At 37.6% G+C, this 6455-nt stretch overlaps 1 protein-coding gene across 1 annotated transcript in view; it reads right to left on the reverse strand.

Moving 5' to 3' along the window:
* The window catches only part of SPC24 (SPC24 component of NDC80 kinetochore complex), a 753264-nt gene extending 751832 nt beyond the window's left edge, over positions 1 to 1432 (reverse strand). Inside the window, exon 1 of the mRNA XM_044084562.1 lies at positions 1175 to 1432. The gene's annotated coding sequence lies outside the window, so the exon portion shown is untranslated. The remainder of the gene's footprint in view (positions 1 to 1174) is intronic.
* Between the last annotated feature and the right edge of the window lie 5023 nt (positions 1433 to 6455).

A 6455-nucleotide genomic window follows, 5' to 3' on the forward strand; every position in this document is an offset into this window, starting at 1 on the left:
ACATTAAGTTATTTTCTGTGCACCAGGTGTGGAGTTGTGTTAATTCACTTTGAAGGGTGCAGGTATCTTTGGAAGGCTTGACAACTACATATAGTTTGTAGTCATCAGCACGTTTGGATAACCACAGATCACGTATTAGTTTTGAGTTCAGAAAAAACAATACCAAACAGCAATGGACCCAACGTAAAAATACAAATAGATCTGCTTTAAGTTTGCAATCAATGACTCATTATCACACTCGAGGAAGTGCTTTGCTCCTCCAGATCATGTTATAAACAAATCTTTGACACAGAAGGACTTCACCTGCTAAACTAAATGACTAAAAGCAAGCATGCATGAAGGTACAATATTTTAACCCACCACCAAGACACTTCAGTTTCAATTGCTGCTCTTGTGGCTGAAAAGTGCACCCCCTGACTCATAGGGATGTTTGTGTGACTTACTCTCTAATGAATGATGGAAAATCTGGAGATCTACATAGGGGGCTACACTCAATGACACGCATGAGAACCAAATATATTGTGGAATGATGACTTCCTAGAACCTAGTTGCCAAAAAAGTTCCACTATATTCGGCCATCAGGTGCATTACATACTGAAGAAAACGACAGTGCTGTGTATTAATCATTGTAAAGTCCATGTTCCATACCGGAAGGGTCTGTCATTTTTACCGTTACCTTTTTTTAACTAATATCCACGATCAATTAGCGAATCGTATTAATTCATAGAAAAAGCATAAAATAAGACAATTTAAGTATGCTGTGAAGTTTCTAATTGAAGATATTAGTACGTTGTTAGGAAGTGTTCCAAAGTTTACCCATTTGTTCTACATTTTGATGATGGAAGGTTAACAGCTATCGTATGATACGAATACAGAAGTGATATAACTTTCTTTTAAAAAGAGTGCAGAAAGCTACATTACCACCTCAGAAACACGTTTTCAAATAACACGTAATGCACAGCCAGCACATTTTAAGATATAAAAAGTCCTTTGAACTATTTAGATTGGGAACCAAAGTCTTTCATATCAACAAGGACTGCCTATTTTGAAAATGACAAGCGCTAACATCCCCACATTAAACAGATAAAACACGTATTTTTATACAAAATCTTGTTCCGCTGTACTAGTTCGAACAGTTACAAACCAAACTTGAACGTAAGTGTCGCTTACTTACTATAAAATTTTGAAAAAAAGCGTGTTCAGGGTTCAATAATCCTCTATATACGTACAAATATTTTCCTATAAATGCGCGCTCCCCATTTGAAAGTCTCGCGCATGCGCAGGAATTTTCGGCATAATATTTTGGGCGTGTCTGGAATGATTGCCTCTCGAAATGGGCGTGGAAACTCCAGGTGACTGGCAGGCATGATAATTTGCATGTCACGTCGTCAATCTATGTGACATTTTGTATTGCAACTCTGGAGTTTTTCTCCTCACACATCCTGTGAGGTTGCTGTTCTTTCTTTCGGCTTTTCCCGGTTAGGGGTCGCCATAGCGGAACTCCGGTCCGCTAATGATTGGCAGCAGATACTTTGTCGAGTTACCAGCCCGACGTCCAACCTTCAACGAGTGCACGCCCATTCACGCATGTTTTTCGAGCGCTACTCGACCGCGGGGAGGCGTGCAGACTCCACCTCCACACGGAAGGCGCTCCCGCCGAAAATCGTACGGGTGTACTTTTTGTGAGGCGACAACTTTTCCCAGTTTTCGAGAAGTCTTAGCCGACTGCTGGGCCTGAAAAGGGATTGTGCTAGGGTTTTTTTTTCTTCTGAATGATTATATAAATAAATCAGTAGCTTTCGTTATAGGGTATAGTGCAACAGTTGTAAACGTATTGTGCGACTATAATAGGTTCACCCAACTTAAAACATGAAGACTTAATGGAAATGTTCGGTGGCTTTGTAATAACAGGCGATTCATTTGAACAGTTGATTTTAATAGCTGAAAGTATTGAATCGTGAACTGTACACGTTTCAAAAACAACTCTGACCTGCTTAAAACAAGAAAGATTACACTTGTATGCGCAGTTAGGGTTACCACCTGTCCCACTTTGCGAGGGACAGTCCCTCTTTGGGCAGTTGCGTACTACAAAAAAATTGTAAAAATGGCAAATATTCTGAGATTTTAGGACACAATTATTTCCTATTTTTATGTTGCATAAAGCAGTTATTCTGTATCTGAAACACCTAAATGTTATAAGAAACAGAATAAGCAACTAAACTGCTACAAGAGTAAGTTTTTATTTAGGCAGAAAAGGGAAGTTCTGTCCTTTGTACTGGTATGTTTCGGCCTGCAAAATCTGACGTTTGTACCAAAAATGTCCCACTTTGGGCGTCTGAAAAGGTGGCAACCCTATGCGCAGTAGCAAACCAAATCCCTCACACACCTACCAGACTTTAACGCCTATGAATATTCAATATAACGACCATTGTATGCTTTGAATATTTATAAGACTGTTCTTTGCAATCATAGCTCTTAATCACCGATCTCCAGAAAGTGGAAAAAATTTATAAATACCAGTGCTTACCAACAGATAAGCTATGAAGCTCACTGGATGGTTAAACCGTGTTATTTTATTATTATGAAAATATATGTGAAACAACTTTTTATTTGATTTTACAACCACCGTTAACAATCAAGACAATTAAAACCAACAATACATTCCAACGAAAATCTATTTTGAGGAATTAATATGTGCTAGCATTATTTATAATTAAGAAAATTTAAAATGAATAATATCCCTTATAATGAGGTAACACTTAAGTAGTGTGCTTACAACACCACTAATATAATATTAATCTGTAACAAAAATAATACCTGCCAAATGCACTAATTAATTTTTTTAAAATACCTTAATTAAAATACCTACATTGGAAGGAACACTTATGGCAATACTTCACCGGACAGAATCAATTTACAGATTTCGGCTTAAATCTCGTCTCTAGTGAAAACGCACGGAAAAGGTCAACGCAGCTACTTGTTCATCTGTGCAGCTTAACTAAAACCGAGTTTCTGAAAAAGAACAAAGTTTTGTAATTTATAACTTCTTGGTTAATGCATAATCTTTTGTCACCTAAGGTGGAATGAGCATCTGTGGGTTACTAATAAGGCTAGAAGCAGCTCATGAATGGGCATGATTTCTACTTGTCCATTGTGTGCGTGTGTGAAGATAGGTGAAAGCTACTAGCCTAGCTACATAGAATTTTGCAGATAATTCTGTCATTTGTAAATTTTAACGAAAGCCACAGGCTTATTCTCTTAAATGTGAAAAGACGTATTGGATATCGAACTACAAAAATGTAACAACAGTGCACTCTGCTGTAAGAAAGCTGATAAGTCAATTCTTTTATGTCAAAATTCGGAGCCGATATCTCTAGAGGGAGGCATCATGTCTATTGTTTTAAGACCAGAGTTAATGGCTAGAATTTGCACGTGTAAATGTCCTTTATTGCCAACATCAGCAGCACTGCCTGTTTCTATATGTAAGTTATTTAGAACTGTGTTTTCTCTTAGATATGGCTAGGAAATAGTAAGATTAGACTAATTTGTTCTGTAACGTCAGAACTTTTCTACCATATTATTTTAAGTACTTCTCTGTGATCTCTGAACTCTTGACTAGCACTGTATAGTAAGAAGTGTTGCCTTGTATTTTTATTATTAAATATTTTTAAACCTTTCAACTGTGGCTGCTTTATGTAGAGTTAATTTAAGCTCTAGAGTACATTGCATGTATATAGTGATACTGTACTAAGTCACTCTAATAAGCCTTGATTGTTCAGTCACACTTACCATCTGGATAATAATATTGCACAGTAATAATTGAACACCCTTTCAGAAGGGCCTTTGAGTAGCTGATATTAGTGGGTGTTGGCAGCTGGTGCTACATTTTAGACTGGGCAGAAAAGGGGCTAAGCTGGAGAACCTGTGCCAGCCTTCTCCAGGTATCTCAAACTGTGTATGTGTCAGCTACTTGGGCAGGGACACAAAGCACTGGTTGGACAGAGAGGGTGCTGGAGGTTGTAGCTTGCCCACTAGGCTGAGATATGGTCCCTATAGCTGTACCAGTGCGGAGTCTTATTAGGGAACTGGAGAGAAGGGGAGAAACCAGCCCCAGACTGACTGTGATCTCTGTTTAAGGGAAATTGTACTTTACTGTGTGTGTATGATTATCCTTTTGGTATATGGATGCCCTTATTGGTGTTAGTGGTAAGGATTGAGGCTCCTTGATTGCTGGGCCAGTGCACAGGCATCGCAATATATAAAATTTATTTATTTTTACATTTTGCCACGATTTAGTTATTGGCGTTTTTTTTTTCTTTCGGGGCGATGTTCATTTTGACCCAACACACCCAGCTAGTTTTGACTGCCACATACACATCTTCCATTCCTGGTAGTTTTGTACAATTTTATCTTGTTCTTTGTGTATAAATGTATTTAGCATTGTCAGTATTGTACTTAGCATATTTGACACTAAGAGCATAATTTTTTAACACCAGCCTCATGGAGATTTTTTAAACACCCCCTCCTTAATGACAGTTGCTTTTAGTAATAATCATGAAATGAAACAAAATAATGGCCAACGAGGAACAAGCTAGGACCAGTGATCAAATCCCCCAAAGCCTCAGCCATCCTATAGAAAGGCTTGTCCCAAACAAATGACTAGTGCCAGAGTCATGGGCTAAAGTGAAATGTCAAAAATGCACTATTGTCTCCTTTGGAAAGTTGAGCTAGACATTGACAACACACCCAGAGCTGACCCAGGAGTTTGGGTGTTGATAACTTATGTAGACAGTTGAACCCAAATTCTATTAGGAACAGATTAAGATGAGGCAAACATAGATACATTCTGCAAAATCTGGAACACTTTCAACTTGGTTTTACAAATACAGCAACCAGAGAGAGTAAAGATTGCAGCATACTTCATACAAATGCACATGTAAAGTCAGATTATAAACTAAGCAGACAATATGAGAGTAACTTGCAGAGGCAAATATAAGAACATTCTCTAAAACGGGGGGGCAGTTTCAAATGTTTTTTATACAATATTCCAATTTATTTCATTCAAATGCACACTTGCCGTTAATACCCACTTTTAAACTGAGCACCAGTTATTTCATCAATACAGCTAACCATCCCTGAGAGAAATTTAAATTTATTTCATACAAATCCACACTAGCCAGCCTTTAAAATAATATGAAAAAGACAAAGTTACTGCAACCCCCCCCAAAAAAAACATAAATATTCAGATTTATTCACACAAATGCACCTTAAGGGTGGAATTTAAACCGAGCAAGTGAAAAGGACAAGTTGCATTCATCCTCAGCACAGTTGACTAACTCCCCCAACAAAAAAGGATACAAAATATTCTAATTTATTAACACAAATATTCACTTATCAGCCTTAATGGCACAACTTAAGCCGAGAAAATGAAAGGGTAGGTTACGTTAAGCTATAGCCTAGCTAGCTACCCTCTACCCCAGCAAAACATAAAGACAGCAGGACAGTACAATGAAAATAAAGAAGATAAATATCCAGTTTAAAAATATTTAAACAAATACGCACACACTTGCGTGCACGTACAAGCCAAAATTTAAAATATTCAGAGAGACACACACACACTAGCCTAGCCACCATCCACCCACCCACCCACCCCTCTACAAAAATAAGAAAGAAAATCTGGTTATATTCACATTTAAAAAATGCTTACTTTCAATCCAGTAATCCACAATGCCCTGGTTGATTCACTTGCTTTGCTTATTCCAGTTTGCCAGGTTCAATTAAACAAAAAAAAAATTCCACTGCAAAACTCTGTACTGTGTTGTACTATTGTACAACTAGAAGGCTGATTTTAATTTTAAAAATAACCATGGTTGTCTCTGTTTTTCTCTCTAGTTACTTTAGTTATTTCTGAGTGTCCTCCAATCCTATACCATGTTTTCACGCATGGACTCATGGACATACAGATGCGCACAAGAGAAAGAAACAAATCATTTACTTCAGAACCAGACTATGGTCAAATGGGGCCCTAGGCAAGACAATGGATCAGGACACACACAGCACACCACCCAGCCATTCCAATTTCACATTACTTAGCTTTTTCTCCCCATTTACCATAAACACCGTTCAAACCTCTCAGTGTGCATGCTATGTTCTTCTTTATGTCTACAATTTTTACAGATATTTGGATTTAATTTAAACCTTTTATTTCAAATTTTATTGCACAAACACTAATAGACATTTGCTAAACAAAACCATACAGTGTCACAATGAAAACAGACTTAGCTTTTATGATGATGTGAGTGCCAGCTATGCCAAGAGGAGTAGTTCAGTGGATGTGTAACATATGCCGGCATAGCTAGATGGAGTTTGGTAAAGAATTATATGTCATTTGTGTGTCAAACTGATTTGTACAGGTGCTTGTGCTTGTGTTGAAAATGTATTTGTAAATCTGATTG

The sequence above is a fragment of the Protopterus annectens genome, chromosome 9.part0, assembly GCF_019279795.1.
Source record: "Protopterus annectens isolate FY-2018-M chromosome 9.part0, PAN1.0, whole genome shotgun sequence".
In the NCBI taxonomy this organism is placed as follows: Eukaryota; Metazoa; Chordata; order Ceratodontiformes; family Protopteridae; genus Protopterus; species Protopterus annectens.